This window comes from Cetorhinus maximus, unplaced genomic scaffold (assembly GCF_964194155.1).
Source record: "Cetorhinus maximus unplaced genomic scaffold, sCetMax3.hap1.1 HAP1_SCAFFOLD_510, whole genome shotgun sequence".
Lineage (NCBI taxonomy): Eukaryota > Metazoa > Chordata > Chondrichthyes > Lamniformes > Cetorhinidae > Cetorhinus > Cetorhinus maximus.
The window spans coordinates 100,877-119,365 of NW_027596452.1; the positions used below are offsets into that span (position 1 = coordinate 100,877).

The 18,489-nt window shown below is 50.0% G+C and overlaps 2 non-coding genes and 1 pseudogene across 2 annotated transcripts; all 3 read left to right on the forward strand.

The window, feature by feature from the left end:
• The first annotated feature begins 518 nt into the window (after positions 1-518).
• On the forward strand, positions 519-698 carry LOC144673887 (U2 spliceosomal RNA; annotated as a pseudogene).
• Positions 699-8,218: 7,520 nt separating this feature from the next.
• On the forward strand, positions 8,219-8,406 carry LOC144673917 (U2 spliceosomal RNA). The gene has a single exon (XR_013574446.1). It is a non-coding gene; the product is annotated as a U2 spliceosomal RNA (small nuclear RNA).
• A 6,835-nt stretch (positions 8,407-15,241) lies between these two features.
• Positions 15,242-15,432, forward strand: LOC144673919 (U2 spliceosomal RNA). The gene has a single exon (XR_013574447.1). It is a non-coding gene; the product is annotated as a U2 spliceosomal RNA (small nuclear RNA).
• The last annotated feature ends 3,057 nt before the right edge of the window (positions 15,433-18,489 follow it).

Here is an 18,489-nt window from a genome sequence, read left to right on the forward strand (position 1 = left end):
GAGAGAGATGCAGTGGTTGCTGTCGAGGTTCATCCCGAGCAGTTCTGTGACACAGGACTCTGTGCTCTACGGGCTGTTCCCAGGGACACACACCGAGACAAACATCAACTGCAGCTGGAGGATCATCAACTCGGTGAAAGACGCGCTTTGGTCTGCCCGAAACTTGTTGGTCTTCCAGCACAAAGATTTGTCCCCGACCGATTGTTGTGGACTGGCACAATCCAAAGTCCAGGACTACGTGCTGAGGGACGCACTAAAGCTTGGGGCAGCTGCCGCAAAGGCGCAATGGGGAAGGGTCGCTGTCTAAGACCTTTCTACCACAGCGCACCGAGAGACTGGGAACTGTTTAGAGCCCCTCGGGCTGTACAGATCAAAATGAAAGGCTGTAAATGACTGTAATATTGTTTGTACTGATGCACCTGGTGATACATTTTGTAAAAGTTTAACCTGGATTGTACCCTTGTAATGTTGTTTTTGAAATGGTTTTGAATGTGATTGAAGATTTTTATGAATAAAGTATATTTTTACAAAAAAAAAAAAAAAAATCTGTTCTTATCAGTTTAATATCTGATACGTCCCTTATCTGGGGACCATATATTAAATTGATTTTTGGAGCAGGGAGATGGAATAGGGGCTTGCTCCGTCCACTCCACGCATCGACCCGGTATTGCAGTATCTCTGGGAACGGTGCACCCTCCCCTTTCCAGGGGATTTTCAATGCTAAAAATAGTTTTCTTACAAACATCTGCTTTCTTTACTTCTCAACATGTACATGTTCCAAAATCCAACTTTCTTTGGAAAAACTCAGCAAGTCTGGCAGCATCGGCCGAGAAGAAATCAGTCAACGTTTCGAGCCCTCATGGCCCTTCAGCAGAACTGAAGCATAGTTTCAACAAGGGAGAAATATAAATTGGTTTAAGGTGGGTGGGGGGGAAGAGACACATTGAGGGTGTGGTGTGAGCAGATAATCAAAAGATGTCAGAGACAAAAGGGTCAAAGAGGTGTTGAAGGTGGTGGTCTTTGTCTGAGAAAAGTGCTAATTAAGAATGCAAGACAGGATATTCAAAGTACAGCTCTAGTGGGGGTGGGGTGGAAAGACTAAAGGTCTTTAGTCTTTCCACCCCACCCCCACTAGAGCTGTACTTTGAATATCCTGTCTTGCATTCTTAATTAGCACTTTTCTCAGACAAAGACCACCACCTTCAACACCTCTTTGACCCTTTTGTCTCTGACATCTTTTGATTATCTGCTCACACTACACCCTCAATGTGTCTCTTCCCCCCCCACCCACCTTAAACCAATTTATATTTCTCCCTTGTTGAAACTATGCTTCAGTTCTGCTGAAGGGCCATGAGGGCTCGAAACGTTGACTGGTTTCTTCTCCGCCGATGCTGCCAGACTTGCTGAGTTTTTCCAGGTAATTCTGTTTTTATTTTGTTTTGGATTTCCAGCATCCGCAGTAGCTTTTAGCTTTTTGTTTTTATCCAACTTTCTTTCTTTCTCTCTCTCTCTCTCTCTCTCTCTCTCACTCACTCACCCGCAGCAGCTACACACAAAAAACACGCACGCTCACCCAACACTCACAGACAGCACTCTCATCTCACAAACACTCTACCTCACTTATACAAAAACAGCTTTCACTTGCAAATACACCTCTCAAACACTCTCTCAGCTGCACCTTTCGCCTCACAACATTTTAAACCAGCTCTCTGCTGCCGCTGCCGCTGCTGCTGCTGACACAGCAACAATCAAAACTCACACCTCAAAGCTCACACACTTTACACAGCTACTCCGAAACCTCTACATCCACATTCACACAATCCTTACATTGCACAAGGAGCCCATTCCGCCCGTCGTGCCTGCACCAGCTCTCCCGGTGAACATTTCACCTCGTGCCTTTCTCCTGCCTTCTCCACGTAACCCGGCACATGCTTTCTTTTCAAATAATCATCTCATTCCCTCTTCAATTGAACCTGCCTCCGCCGCGCTATCAGGTGGTGCATTCCAGACCCTGACCGCTCGCTGCTCCTATCGCTTTTGCTTCTTTTGCCAGTTACTTTAAACCTGTGCCCTCTCCTTCTCGATCCTTGCCCCGGTGCAAACAGTTTCTCCCTATCTACTCTCTCCAGACCCCTCATGATTTTCAATACCTCTATCAAGTCTCCTCTCAGACTTCTTTTCCCCAAGGAATACAGTCCCAACTTCTCCAATCTTACTTCATAACTCAACTTCCTCGCCCCTGGAACCAAACTCGTAAACCTCTTCTGCACTCTCTCCAATGCCTCCACTACCTTCCTAAAATGCAAGTCAAAATGCAATCCCTCAGAGTCGGCATGGCTTTACGAAGAGTAAATCGTGTTTGACTAATTTGCTAGAGTTCTTTGAAGATGTGACAAGCAAAGTGGATAACGGGGATCCTGTAGATGTAGTATGTCTGGACTTCCAGAAGGCATTTGATAAGGTGCCGCACAAAAGATTAATACACAAGATAAGATCACACGCAGCTAAGGGTAATATATTAGCTTGGATAGAGGATTGGCTAACCAACAGAAAGCAGAGAGTCAAGATAAATGGGTCTTTTGTGGATGCCAAGCTGTAACTAGTGGGGTGCCACAGGGTTCGGTCCTCGGCCCCCAACTATTTACTTGGATTCAGGAGTAGAAGGTACTATAGCTAAATTTGCAGATGACACCAAAATAGGTGGGAAAGTAAGTTGCAATGAAGAAATAAGAAATTTACAAATGGATATGGACAGGTTAGGTGAATGGGCCAAAATTTGGCAGATGGAGTTTAACTAAGTTAAATAAGTTTAATAAGTGTGCGGTTATCCATTTTGGTCAGAAGAATAAAAAGGCGACTTATTATTCAAATGGAGAGAAACTTCAGAAATGCTTCAGCACAGAGGGATCTGGGTGTCCTCGCGCACGAATCGCTGAAAGCTAGTATGCAGGTACAGCAGGTAACAAGGAAGGCGAATGGAATCGCTTCTCGGCCTTTTGGCTAAGATCAAGTGTTGCAGGGGCGACACCATGGTCCTACCAAGGCAAGGTCGGGATGGAAGGGCTATAACCAATCGCAATCGAAATCCATACCGTGGGTTACCTATCACCGTCCGAGTCACGGTGAACCACAGCGAAGGAGGATCACCTATGGATCGGGGCTTCTTCACCAGGAGGATCCTGTTGAAGGCGTGCGGCTTCCAAGCTACGGAGATCTTCACCCTGCACGACTCCCGCAAAGGCGGTTATTTTGACGTGACGTTCAAGCGGGTGGCAGACTGCGTCCGGCTCCTGAGGGTGTTCGAGGAGAAGAGAGACCTGCCGGAGATGAAGATCCTGACGGCGGAGCCGCACTTTTCTCTGCCGTTGCAACGGGAACGTGAGGTGATGGTGCATGTGTACAACCCCTTCGTCCCTGTCGCCGACGTGGTCACCTTCCTCACCAGGTACTTCGATAAGGTGGGGAGCGGCACCGAGATTCGAGACGACTTGGGGATCTGGACAGGCAAACGCCTGTTTAAGGTCACGCTAAAGACCGATGGTAAGGGAGCCATTTTCCACCCTCCTTCCAGTTTCGCTATCGGGGGAAACCGTGGCTACCTGGTCTACGCTGGGCAACCCAAGCATTGTCGCTCATGCGGCAAGGCTGGTCATGTGGCGGCCAACTGCAGCGCCTCCCTCTGCAAGATCTGCAAACAGGAAGGGCACCAGACAAAAGACTGCAAACAGGCCAAGTGCTGCAACCTGTGTGGCGAGGCAAGTCACCTCTACAGGACCTGCCCCAAACGCTGCCGTACTTACGCACAGGCAGCCAAAGCCGACCACGGGGAAGCAGAAGAAATGTTCCGTGTCACTCCAACCACCAAGGCCCCCAGGGAGCTCAACGGGACAAAGGAGGACACAGAGAGAGACAAGGTGGAGAAAGAGATTGAGGCAACAGAGAGCCAATCAACAGCACTACCCCCTGAACCTTCCAGTCCTCAGGACAGCGAATCAATGGAGGAGGAGGCAGCAGTGGAAAAGCAGCAGGGGGAGTGGCGGACGGTGAAGAACAAGAAAAGTAAGAGGGAGCGAAGAAGAAGCAAAGGCGTTTCCCAGAGAAGCGGCAAGAGGCGTCTCCCATCCGACACGGATGACAAGGGCAGCAGCTCTTCGGATGAGGAAGTGCCAGAGCGGCACCGACAGAAGAGGCGGCAAAGCTCCAGGGCGTTGGAGGACGAGACACCCGAGCTCCAGAAAATTGGAGACAACAAGGAGACCAACGCACCCCAACTTTGCCTGCAACCTGAGGAGGCCAGTGCACCACAGCCCCTGGAATCTGGGAGCAGTGAGGCAATCATCGCACCCCAGCTCCAGGAAGCCGGGAACAGCAACCCCCCAGAGGGGGTGAGTTTTGGAGAAGCTTCTCCAGCAAAGGTCATCTCAAAATCCGCTCACTACGTGAACCTCCAGATGCCACCGGAGCAGAACACGGCCAAGGAGATCTACCTCAGCCCATCCAAAGTGAAGGAATTTGAGCTCACTACGGGTATGAAGGAGCAGACTAAAGGTCTGGGACTCTCAGAGACAGTGGGTTTGGTAGGAGAATAAATGCTTTAATATGGGTTTAAAGATTGTATCCATAAATGTGCGTAGCATTAAATCTACTACGCGATGTGTTGCGACCTTGGACTACCTAGCCAAGGTCAAAGCTGACCTGTTGTTTCTGCAGGAGTGTGCGATACCGCACCTCAGCTCCTACAGGCAATGGTCACGATGGTGGTCCCACGGGCCATCGATCTGGTCGGGCGGAAACGACTCTCGTTCCTCCGGCCTGGGTATTCTGCTGCGGGGAGGCAACTTCACCGTCTCCGAGGTCAAGGAGGTGGTGGGCGGGCGACTCCTGGTAGCAGACGTAATGTACAAGAACGCTCCACTCCGGTTAATTAACGTGTACGGCCCGGCACAAGGGGCTGAGCGGCTGGAGGTTTTTCAGCAGCTCCCACTGCTGCTGGCGACCTCCAGGCCGGTCATTCTGGGCGGGGACTTCAACTGCATCATCGATGCGGCTGGACGATCCGGCAGGGCCGGAAGCAGATTGGACGCTACGTCCAGATCCCTGATGGAAACAGTTAAGGATGCCAAGCTGCACGACGTCTTCAGCAACCCTGCAGACGGAGCGCAGCGTAGATACACCTGGTCGCGGCCAGACGGGTCCATTCGTTCCAGGATAGACTTCCTGTTTGTGTCCCGTGCATTCACAGTCAGATCCACCGAGGTCAAGCCGGTGTTCTTCTCTGACCACTGCCTCCTACTGGCGGACTGCCACTTGGAGGAAGACCTGAGGGTGGGCAGGGGGGCATGGAAGCTAAATGTGCAACTGCTGACCCCAGAGAACATTGAGGAGCTCAAGAGGGATTACAAAGGTTGGAGAACCGTGAAACCCCTCTTTGAGTCCCTGACACACTGGTGGGAAGTGATCAAGGGAAGCATCAAGAGGTTCTTCATCCTCAAAGGCACCCAGAAAGCTAGAAAGGAACAGAGGGAAATGTCCCGACTCCAGGAAAAGATGCAGAATCTGCTCCGGCTGCAGTCGATGGGGGTCGATGTCAAGGAGGAGCTCCAAGAGGTGAAGGGCCAGCAAGCCTCGCACTTTGCCTCGGAGGCCTCCAAGATCATCTTCCGTTCCAGAGTCCGCTCCGTGGAGCAGGATGAGACGTGCTCACGTTTCTTCTTCCAAAAGGTACACAGAGAGCGCTCTGTGATCAGCAGCCTGAAGGAAGAAGACGGCTCAGTAAAGTCATCACGGTCCGACATTCTGAGGATCAGCAAATCCTTTTATGCCGGACTGTATGACGTGAAGCCCACGGACAGCACGGCCTCCCAGTCCTTCCTGTCCTCTATCACGGAGGTCTTAGACCACAGTACGCGGGAGAGCCTGGACAAACCGCTAACTCCTGAGGAACTGACTAAGGCCCTCGAGTCCTTCGAGAAGAGTAAAACCCCCGGAAGCGACGGCTTGCCGGCGGAGTTGTATTCGGCTCTGTGGGACTTGATCGGCCCAGACCTGCTAGGAGTGTACGAGAGTATGCTCCTGACCGGTAGTATGTCAGAATCCATGAGGAAAGGCATCATCACCCTCATCTACAAGCACAAGGGGGAAAGGGAGGAAATTAGAAATTGGCGACCCATTTCACTGTTGAATGTGGACTATAAGATTCTGTCCAAGGTCATCGCCAACCGGGTCAAATCCGCTCTGGAATTGGTGATTCACCCTGACCAGACCTGCTCTGTGCCAGGCAGGAAGATCTCTGACAGCCTGGCGCTGCTCAGGGATACGATTGCCTATGTACAGGACAGGGGGGTGGATACCTGCCTCATCAGCTTGGATCAGGAGAAGGCCTTTGACAGAATATCGCACACCTACATGGGGGATGTGCTCTCCAAAATGGGGTTTGGGGAGGGAATTCGAAATTGGATCCAACTGCTCTACACTAACATCAGTAGCGCAGTCTCAATCAATGGGTGGGAAACAGATAGCTTTCCGATTAAATCTGGAGTCAGGCAGGGCTGCCCTCTCTCGCCTGTCCTTTTCGTGTGCTGCATAGAACCCTTTGCCGAGTCCATCAGGAAGGATCCGGGCATAAGAGGAGTGACGATCCCAGGCAGTGGAGGCACTCAGGTAAAAGCCTCCCTGTACATGGACGACGTCGCCGTCTTCTGCTCGGATCCGCTGTCGGTGCGCAGACTGATGCACGTCTGCGACCAGTTCGAACTGGCCTCGGGAGCCAAGGTAAATCGTGGGAAGAGCGAGGCCATGTTCTTTGGGAACTGGGCTGACCGATCCTTTGTCCCCTTCACTGTCAGGGCTGACGGCCTGAAGGTGCTGGGGATATGGTTCGGAGGGACCGGGGCATGCGTTAGAAACTGGAAGGAGCGAGTGGCTATGGTGAAAAGGAAACTGGGCATGTGGGAGCGACGCTCCCTCTCCATTGCGGGTAAGAACCTGGTCATCAGGTGTGAGGTACTCTCGCTGTTGCTGTACGTGGCGCAGGTCTGGCCCATTCCACACTCCTGCGCGACGGCGATCACTCGAGCCATCTTCCGCTTTATCTGGAGGTCGAAAATGGATCGTGTCTGCAGGGACGCGATGTACAAGCCTCTAGATAAAGGGGGAAAAAACGTGCCCAACATCGCCCTCATACTGATGGCCACCTTTGTGTGCGGCTGCATCAAGCGGTGCGTAGACCCTCAGTACGCAAACACCAAGTGTCACTACGTGCTGAGGTTCTACCTGTCCCCGGTGTTGCGAAGGATGGGTCTGGCCACGCTGCCGCGGAACGCTCCAAGTAGTTGGACCGTGCCGTACCACCTGTCCCTGGTGGAAAAATTGATGCAGAAAAACACCTTTGACCACAAGTCCATCAGGCAGTGGTCAGCACGTAACGTCCTAGAGGCCCTGAGGGATAAGGAGAGGGTGGACCCTGTGGGATGGTTCCCCGAGCAGACTGTCAAAGTCATTTGGCAGAATGCCTCATCGCCAGAACTTTCCAACAAGCACCAAGACGTAGCTTGGCTGGTGGTGAGAAAGGCCCTCCCCGTCAGATCCTTCCTACACGCCAGGAGTCTCACCCCCTCTGCACGATGCCCTCGAGGTGGCTGTGGTGGGGAAGAGACCGTTGTTCACCTCCTTGTGGATTGTGCCTTTGCAAAGAAAGTCTGGAGAGAGATGCAGTGGTTGCTGTCGAGGTTCATCCCGAGCAGTTCTGTGACACAGGACTCTGTGCTCTACGGGCTGTTCCCAGGGACACACACCGAGACAAACATCAACTGCAGCTGGAGGATCATCAACTCGGTGAAAGACGCGCTTTGGTCTGCCCGAAACTTGTTGGTCTTCCAGCACAAAGATTTGTCCCCGACCGATTGTTGCGGACTGGCACAATCCAAAGTCCAGGACTACGTGCTGAGGGACGCACTAAAGCTTGGGGCAGCTGCCGCAAAGGCGCAATGGGGAAGGGTCGCTGTCTAAGACCTTTCTACCACAGCGCACCGAGAGACTGGGAACTGTTTAGAGCCCCTCGGGCTGTACAGATCAAAATGAAAGGCTGTAAACGACTGTAATATTGTTTGTACTGATGCACCTGGTGATACATTTTGTAAAAGTTTAACCTGGATTGTACCCTTGTAATGTTGTTTTTGAAATGGTTTTGAATGTGATTGAAGATTTTTATGAATAAAGTATATTTTTACAAAAAAAAAAAAAAAAAAAAAAAAATCTGTTCTTATCAGTTTAATATCTGATACGTCCCTTATCTGGGGACCATATATTAAATTGATTTTTGGAGCAGGGAGATGGAATAGGGGCTTGCTCCGTCCACTCCACACATCGACCCGGTATTGCAGTATCTCTGGGAACGGTGCACCCTCCCCTTTCCAGGGGATTTTCAATGCTAAAAATAGTTTTCTTACAAACATCTGCTTTCTTTACTTCTCAACATGTACATGTTCCAAAATCCAACTTTCTTTCTTTCTCTCTCTCTCTCTCTCTCTCTCTCTCACTCACTCACTCACCCGCAGCAGCTACACACAAAAAACACGCACTCTCACCCAACACTCGCTGGCAGGGCCGGCAGCAGATTGGACGCTACGTCCAGATCCCTGATGGAAACAGTTAAGGATGCCAAGCTGCACGACGTCTTCAGCAACCCTGCAGACGGAGCGCAGCGTAGATACACCTGGTCGCGGCCAGACGGGTCCATTCGTTCCAGGATAGACTTCCTGTTTGTGTCCCGTGCATTCACAGTCAGATCCACCGAGGTCAAGCCGGTGTTCTTCTCTGACCACTGCCTCCTACTGGCGGACTGCCACTTGGAGAAGGACCTGAGGGTGGGCAGGGGGGCATGGAAGCTAAATGTGCAACTGCTGACCCCAGAGAACATTGAGGAGCTCAAGAGGGATTACAAAGGTTGGAGAACCGTGAAACCCCTCTTTGAGTCCCTGACACACTGGTGGGAAGCGATCAAGGGAAACATCACGAGGTTTTTCATCCTCAAAGGCACCCAGAAAGCTAGAAAGGAACCGAGGGAAATGTCCCGACTCCAGAAAAAGATGCAGAATCTGCTCCGGCTGCAGTCGATGGGGGTCGATGTCAAGGAGGAGCTCCAAGAGGTGAAGGGCCAGCAAGCCTCGCACTTTGCCTCGGAGGCCTCCAAGATCATCTTCCGTTCCAGAGTCCGCTCCATGGAGCAGGATGAGACGTGCTCACGTTTCTTCTTCCAAAAGGTACACAGAGAGCGCTCTGTGATCAGCAGCCTGAAGGAAGAAGACGGCTCAGTAAAGTCATCACGGTCCGACATTCTGAGGATCAGCAAATCCTTTTATGCCGGATTGTATGACGTGAAGCCCACGGACAGCACGGCCTCCCAGTCCTTCCTGTCCTCTATCACGGAGGTCTTAGACCACAGTACGCGGGAGAGCCTGGACAAACCGCTAACTCCTGATGAACTGACTAAGGCCCTCGAGTCCTTGGAGAAGAGTAAAACCCCCGGAAGCGACGGCTTGCCGACGGAGTTGTATTCGGCTCTGTGGGACTTGATCGGGCCAGACCTGCTAGGAGTGTACGAGAGTATGCTCCTGGCCGGTAGTATGTCAGAATCCATGAGGAAAGGCATCATCACCCTCATCTACAAGCACAAGGGGGAAAGGGAGGAAATTAGAAATTGGCGACCCATTTCACTGTTGAATGTGGACTATAAGATTCTGTCCAAGGTCATCACCAACCGGGTCAAATCCGCTCTGGAATTGGTGATTCACCCTGACCAGACCTGCTCTGTGCCAGGCAGGAAGATCTCTGACAGCCTGGCGCTGCTCAGGGATACGATTGCCTATGTACAGGACAGGGGGGTGGATACCTGCCTCATCAGCTTGGATCAGGAGAAGGCCTTTGACAGAATATCCCACACCTACATGGTAGATGTGCGCTCCAAAATGGGGTTTGGGGAGGGAATTCGAAATTGGATCCAACTGCTCTACACTAACATCAGTAGCGCAGTCTCAATCAACGGGTGGGAAACAGATAGCTTTCCGATTAAATCTGGAGTCAGGCAGGGCTGTCCTCTCTCGCCTGTTCTTTTCGTGTGTTGCATAGAACCCTTTGCCGAGTCCATCAGGAAGGATCCGGGCATAAGAGGAGTGACGATCCCAGGCAGTGGAGGCATTCAGGTAAAAGCCTCCCTGTACATGGACGACGTCGCCGTCTTCTGGTCGGATCCGCTGTCGGTGCGCAGACTGATCCACATCTGCGACAAGATAGGATATAAAGCAGTGTAAAGTAAGTTAATAACAAATTGAGAAAGTAAATATGGAACACAAAATATTTTAAAACGAGGGCACAGGTTAAAAACATGATCCTAATTTCTGTTGAACTGAATGAGGCGAGTCATTACAGTGCGTGACCGATTTGTTTAAGTGTGCGGGCCCATTAAATTTTTTGCACAGCCGCGCAAATTTAAAGGGGCTTATGTGGCGGTGTGTCTGTGAGGAAACGTTGACTGTGACCTCTCCTCATATCTTGTATCCCACTGTGAAACCATCTTCAGCTCCCAAATTGCACTCAGACAATGTGCTATATTTGCATATTGTGCAGGAGTCGGGGGAGGGGTCATGGGGCTGCCCCTTGTCTCTGTACTTGAAAACTGTCTCTAATGGCAGCCAGGCAGCAACTGTTGTGCTTACTCAAAGCCAACCTGAAGAAAAGGCAAGACATGTTGGGTGCTGAGAGGGAGAAGCATTGCCACTTTAGGTTCTACTTGGATTTTACTGAGGTAAAAGGTGATTGAAAAAGTCAAGCATTTCTCCCCTAGCAGTTACCACTGAGGACAAATAATAGCGAGCGCTGATCTGTCACTGAGCACTGAGGCCGGCCAAGGGGAGGCATCTGAAAGCTGCAGAGAAAGCAAGAAGCCAGGATGGACGACTGAGAATACAGAAAAATACTGGCTGAGGTAGACAGCAAAAACTGTGACACAAGCTCAGGTAAGCGTGGTGTTTTGCAGTTCAAGTGCATCACTTTGTGACAGTATAGATATTTTTCACTTTCCTAGGATAAGGCTGTTCCCTTTCTAGAAGTTAGAAGCAGCCGTGCAGATGTATTTTCTGCGCTCCTTTGCTTGCCTGCTGAATAGGACTGATTGGAGGTGAAAAGGTGATTAAAAGAGAGCCGACATCATTGCAGGCTGGCAGATGGTGTGCTGTGCTGTGCACGCAGGTGGTTTTGTTGTTTGGCTTGTATGTGACTTCTGGTTGAAGCTGAAAGATTTCTAAAATTTTGAAGGAAATAATCTTTGAGAAGGGGAGAAACATTTTCAACATTTTAACAGGATCTAAGGCTGTTCACTGTGTCGTACCTGTACTTATCCTTGCTGCCACCTGTCTTCTCACTGCTGATCATCATCTTGTGTTATTATAATGATATAATGCATTGGACCTATTTACTGTGACTTCATAACATGACACATTTCCCTTCTGGTGATGTCATGCTGACATCCCGTAAAGGAAATAGACCAACAGTCAGCCCAAAAGAAGGCCCAATGCCAAGCAAAGGAAGCCCATAACGAGGATGCTAGACAGCTCGTACAAAAGAAAGCAGGGCATCAGGAAACAACTCAACAGCAGCTGACGTAGTACTCTCCAGGTTCAGTGCAGGAGAAGTACTGGAATCAGTAAAAACTAATGCCCCTACATGTACGAACATACAACTTAGGAGCAGGAGTAGGCCACTGGGCCCCAAGAGCCTGCTCCACTATTCAGAAGATCATGGCTGATCTGATTGCAACCTCAACCCCACATTCCTGCCTACCACCGATAACCTTCCACCCCGCCTTGTTAATCTATCCAGCTCTGTCTTGAAAATATTCAAAGACCCTGTTTCCACCACCTTTTGAGGAAGAGAGTTCCAAAGACTCACTACGCTCTGAGAGAAACGCTCCTGACTTTGCCTTCCCTGTAGATGTGGAAGGAGTTTAGCTGCATGCCAGGTCAGCCGGCAAGCTCCACAGACTGATCGGCGCAGGCTTGGAGGGCCGAAATACATGTTCCTGTGCTGTACGTTTTTTTTGTTCTTTGTTCTTTGACTGCCCAAACTGAAAGCAAAGACAAAAATACAGCAGGCCTCGATCGAAGAACTCCTCTGCGCTGTGAGCTAGTTGCTCACACGGAAACTCAGCTACAAAGACTCGTGGATTGTCTCTCATGCCTGTCACGTGTTCTCCCTTGTGACTGACCGTTTCTCGAAATTTCCCATTACCTGCCAGTTACACGACACATCTAGCGCAACCATTGCAGGAAGGAACATTGCAGACATTTCAAAATGGTCATAACAGACAGTCAGACAGTGCAATGGTATTTAAGTTGCCTACATAGATCATGTTTCACTCTGAGGTGCTTCAAGGCAAAAGTGATACATGTAGTATTCACTGGAAACATTCACCGTGTGTCTTACAGCCCGAGGAGCCTATGCAAATCCCAGCCCCTTGGTGCACTATGGCTGAAAGGTCGTAGACAGCCACCTTTCCCCATTGCGCCTCTGCCCCAAACTTTAGTGCGTCCCTCAGCACGTAGTCCTGGACCTTGGAATGTGCCAACTCTTTGCAATGGAAGACCAAGAAGTTTCAGGCAGCCAAAGAGCGTCTTTCACCGAGTTGATCCTCCGGCTGCAGTTGATGCTTGTCTCGGCGTGTGTCCCTGGGAACAGCCCGTAGAGCACAGTGTCCGGACCTGTGTCACGGAACTGCTCGGGATGAACCTCGACAAGAACCACGGCCACTCTCTTCAGACCTTTTCTGCAAAGGCAGATTCCACAAGGAGGTGGGCAACGGTCTCTTCCCCACCACAGCCACCTCGAGGGCAACGTGCAGAGGGGGTGAGGCTCCTGGCGTGTAGGAAGGACCTGACGGCAAGGTCCTTTCTCACCACCAGCCAAGCTACGTCTTTGTGCTTGTTGGAAGGTTCTGGTGATGAGGCATTCTGCCAAATGACCCTGACAGTCTGTTCGGCGAACCATCCGACGGGATCCACCATCTCCTTTTCCCGCAGGGCCTCTAGGGTGATACGTGCTAACCACTGCCTGATGGACTTGCGGTTCCTCTGCATAATTTTTCCACACGGGACAGGTGATATGGCACTTGGAGCTTTCCGTGGCAGCGTGACCAGACCCATCCTTCGCAACACCAGGGACAGGTAGAACCTCAGCACGTAGTGACGCTTGGTGTTTGGGTCTACACACAGCTTGATACAGCCATACACAAAGGTGGCCATCAGGATGAGGGTGATGTTGGGCATGTTTTCTCCCCCTTCATCCAGAGGTTTTTTACATCATGTCCCTGCAAACATGGTCCACTTTTGACCTCCAGACAAAGCGGAAGTTGGCTCGCGTGATCGCCACAGCGCAGGAGTGAGGAATGGGCCAGACCTGCGCCATGTACAACACTGAGAGTGCCTCACGCCTGATGAGCAGGTTCTTACCCGCAATGGAGAGGGAGCTTTGCTCCCACAAGCCCAGTTCTTTTCTCACCATGGCTACTCGCTCCTTCCAGTTTCTAACGCATTCCCTGGTCCCTCCGAACCATATCCCCAGCAGCTTCAGGCAGTCTGACCTGCTGGTGAAAGGGACAAAGCTTAGTTCAGTTCCCAAAGGGCACGGCCTCGCTCTTGCCACGGTTTACCCTTGGCACCCGAGGCCGGTTCGAAGTGGTCGCAGGTGTTGATCGGTCTGCGCACCGATGTGTGAAAAGTGGGGAGTTGACCGTACTACCGCATCACCACACTGCCCCAGGTCCAATAGCATGGCGGAATGTATATACTGTAAAGTGCTTACTTATGAAATGTCAGCAAAGTAAACAAGGCTTGTGACGGCCTGTCACAATGCTACACCTTAGAGCGACAGCGCTCAGTGCAACCACTCCTTCACCAGCAGAATTACAGTGCGAACAACCCTTCCCAGTCATCATTGGACAAAAGGTATGACTACAACACCCAACCGATGGAACATGAAATCCGGCAGAAATCAGCAGCATCTGTCCAGAACCATGATCAGATCAAGTACGAGCACCCATTGTGAAGAAACCGATGGCGAATCAGGGAAGTACCAGAACAAGAAACACCAAGTAACCCCATCGCAAGCAGAACGCGATCTAAGACACGATCCCAGCGCAAGACTCCTACAGACAACCAGAATTGTGAGAACGTACGGCAATCTCAAACCAACTTCACAGTATCAACGAACCACCATTCCGTCCCAGGGACTCATAAGGTGATCACTTTGTACAATTGTAGGTTCAAACACAGAAGAGCAATTTGTTGTAATGTAAATAGTTCTTATTATTTAAGGGTACAGCTTGGAGTTGTTGTGGTATACCTTTAAAGAGCGTATCTAAAATTGCTGTGCATCGCCAGGCAGGGTGTGACGTGTATATACTCATGTATAATTCTCGGGCCGATGATAGGAGCTGTCCTAGAGACCTAGATATTGTTGTATATATTTCATCTCTTCAAATCAAAGAATTGAGTTAGCGATCCTCTTTGTGTCGTCGGTGTGTTTGCGTAAGGTGGAAAACACAACATGGAGGACCCCCATTTAAAGTGAATGGCAAAAGAACTAAGGCGACATGAGGAGAAACCTTCTTGCGCAGCGAGTGGTTAGAATCTGCAATGCACTGCCTGAGAGTGTGCTGGGGGCACTTTCAAGAGTGGCTTTCAAAAGAGAATCGGATAATTATCTGAAGAGAAAATATTTGCAGGGCTATGGGGAAAAGGCAGGTGAGTGGCACTAGGGGAGTTGCTCTTGCAAAGAGCTAGCACAGACACGACAGGCCGAATGGCCTCCTTTTCTGCTCTAACCAATCTAGGACTCTATGTGTGCAGCTCTGCACACTTGCTTGCTGCATTGTCACTCACGCCCTGCAAGACACGCAACTGCTTTCAAAAGCTTCTTCCACAGCAGCCTCTGACACTGACGTCCATGTGGATAGGCACAACCCTCTCCCATCTGATTGGTGGAATACTGCCGATCTACATAACTCTGATGCAGTCTCACTGAAAGAGAGAGAACAAAGGCAACTTTTCCAATTAGAAATCCCGGGACAAATATGCCAACAGTGAAACCGTCAGTGCTTAGATATATATATACATAAGTCTTTGAACGCTGTCAGTCTGCTTTAAAGGAGGGAAGGCAGATGGCACTCGGGGAAGTCAAGGGCGGCGCCGGCATCGCTTCTCGGCCTTTTGGCTAAGATCAAGTGTAGTATCTGTTCTTATCAGTTTAATATCTGATACGTCCCTTATCTGGGGACCATATATTAAATTGATTTTTGGAGCAGGGAGATGGAATAGGGGCTTGCTCCGTCCACTCCACGCATCGACCCGGTATTGCAGTATCTCTGGGAACGGTGCACCCTCCCCTTTCCAGGGGATTTTCAATGCTAAAAATAGTTTTCTTACAAACATCTGCTTTCTTTACTTCTCAACATGTACATGTTCCAAAATCCAACTTTCTTTGGAAAAACTCAGCAAGTCTGGCAGCATCGGCCGAGAAGAAATCAGTCAACGTTTCGAGCCCTCATGGCCCTTCAGCAGAACTGAAGCATAGTTTCAACAAGGGAGAAATATAAATTGGTTTAAGGTGGGTGGGGGGGAAGAGACACATTGAGGGTGTGGTGTGAGCAGATAATCAAAAGATGTCAGAGACAAAAGGGTCAAAGAGGTGTTGAAGGTGGTGGTCTTTGTCTGAGAAAAGTGCTAATTAAGAATGCAAGACAGGATATTCAAAGTACAGCTCTAGTGGGGGTGGGGTGGAAAGACTAAAGGTCTTTAGTCTTTCCACCCCACCCCCACTAGAGCTGTACTTTGAATATCCTGTCTTGCATTCTTAATTAGCACTTTTCTCAGACAAAGACCACCACCTTCAACACCTCTTTGACCCTTTTGTCTCTGACATCTTTTGATTATCTGCTCACACTACACCCTCAATGTGTCTCTTCCCCCCCCACCCACCTTAAACCAATTTATATTTCTCCCTTGTTGAAACTATGCTTCAGTTCTGCTGAAGGGCCATGAGGGCTCGAAACGTTGACTGGTTTCTTCTCCGCCGATGCTGCCAGACTTGCTGAGTTTTTCCAGGTAATTCTGTTTTTATTTTGTTTTGGATTTCCAGCATCCGCAGTAGCTTTTAGCTTTTTGTTTTTATCCAACTTTCTTTCTTTCTCTCTCTCTCTCTCTCTCTCTCTCTCACTCACTCACCCGCAGCAGCTACACACAAAAAACACGCACGCTCACCCAACACTCACAGACAGCACTCTCATCTCACAAACACTCTACCTCACTTATACAAAAACAGCTTTCACTTGCAAATACACCTCTCAAACACTCTCTCAGCTGCACCTTTCGCCTCACAACATTTTAAACCAGCTCTCTGCTGCCGCTGCCGCTGCTGCTGCTGACACAGCAACAATCAAAACTCACACCTCAAAGCTCACACACTTTACACAGCTACTCCGAAACCTCTACATCCACATTCACACAATCCTTACATTGCACAAGGAGCCCATTCCGCCCGTCGTGCCTGCACCAGCTCTCCCGGTGAACATTTCACCTCGTGCCTTTCTCCTGCCTTCTCCACGTAACCCGGCACATGCTTTCTTTTCAAATAATCATCTCATTCCCTCTTCAATTGAACCTGCCTCCGCCGCGCTATCAGGTGGTGCATTCCAGACCCTGACCGCTCGCTGCTCCTATCGCTTTTGCTTCTTTTGCCAGTTACTTTAAACCTGTGCCCTCTCCTTCTCGATCCTTGCCCCGGTGCAAACAGTTTCTCCCTATCTACTCTCTCCAGACCCCTCATGATTTTCAATACCTCTATCAAGTCTCCTCTCAGACTTCTTTTCCCCAAGGAATACAGTCCCAACTTCTCCAATCTTACTTCATAACTCAACTTCCTCGCCCCTGGAACCAAACTCGTAAACCTCTTCTGCACTCTCTCCAATGCCTCCACTACCTTCCTAAAATGCAAGTCAAAATGCAATCCCTCAGAGTCGGCATGGCTTTACGAAGAGTAAATCGTGTTTGACTAATTTGCTAGAGTTCTTTGAAGATGTGACAAGCAAAGTGGATAACGGGGATCCTGTAGATGTAGTATGTCTGGACTTCCAGAAGGCATTTGATAAGGTGCCGCACAAAAGATTAATACACAAGATAAGATCACACGCAGCTAAGGGTAATATATTAGCTTGGATAGAGGATTGGCTAACCAACAGAAAGCAGAGAGTCAAGATAAATGGGTCTTTTGTGGATGCCAAGCTGTAACTAGTGGGGTGCCACAGGGTTCGGTCCTCGGCCCCCAACTATTTACTTGGATTCAGGAGTAGAAGGTACTATAGCTAAATTTGCAGATGACACCAAAATAGGTGGGAAAGTAAGTTGCAATGAAGAAATAAGAAATTTACAAATGGATATGGACAGGTTAGGTGAATGGGCCAAAATTTGGCAGATGGAGTTTAACTAAGTTAAATAAGTTTAATAAGTGTGCGGTTATCCATTTTGGTCAGAAGAATAAAAAGGCGACTTATTATTCAAATGGAGAGAAACTTCAGAAATGCTTCAGCACAGAGGGATCTGGGTGTCCTCGCGCACGAATCGCTGAAAGCTAGTATGCAGGTACAGCAGGTAACAAGGAAGGCGAATGGAATCGCTTCTCGGCCTTTTGGCTAAGATCAAGTGTTGCAGGGGCGACACCATGGTCCTACCAAGGCAAGGTCGGGATGGAAGGGCTATAACCAATCGCAATCGAAATCCATACCGTGGGTTACCTATCACCGTCCGAGTCACGGTGAACCACAGCGAAGGAGGATCACCTATGGATCGGGGCTTCTTCACCAGGAGGATCCTGTTGAAGGCGTGCGGCTTCCAAGCTACGGAGATCTTCACCCTGCACGACTCCCGCAAAGGCGGTTATTTTGACGTGACGTTCAAGCGGGTGGCAGACTGCGTCCGGCTCCTGAGGGTGTTCGAGGAGAAGAGAGACCTGCCGGAGATGAAGATCCTGACGGCGGAGCCGCACTTTTCTCTGCCGTTGCAACGGGAACGTGAGGTGATGGTGCATGTGTACAACCCCTTCGTCCCTGTCGCCGACGTGGTCACCTTCCTCACCAGGTACTTCGATAAGGTGGGGAGCGGCACCGAGATTCGAGACGACTTGGGGATCTGGACAGGCAAACGCCTGTTTAAGGTCACGCTAAAGACCGATGGTAAGGGAGCCATTTTCCACCCTCCTTCCAGTTTCGCTATCGGGGGAAACCGTGGCTACCTGGTCTACGCTGGGCAACCCAAGCATTGTCGCTCATGCGGCAAGGCTGGTCATGTGGCGGCCAACTGCAGCGCCTCCCTCTGCAAGATCTGCAAACAGGAAGGGCACCAGACAAAAGACTGCAAACAGGCCAAGTGCTGCAACCTGTGTGGCGAG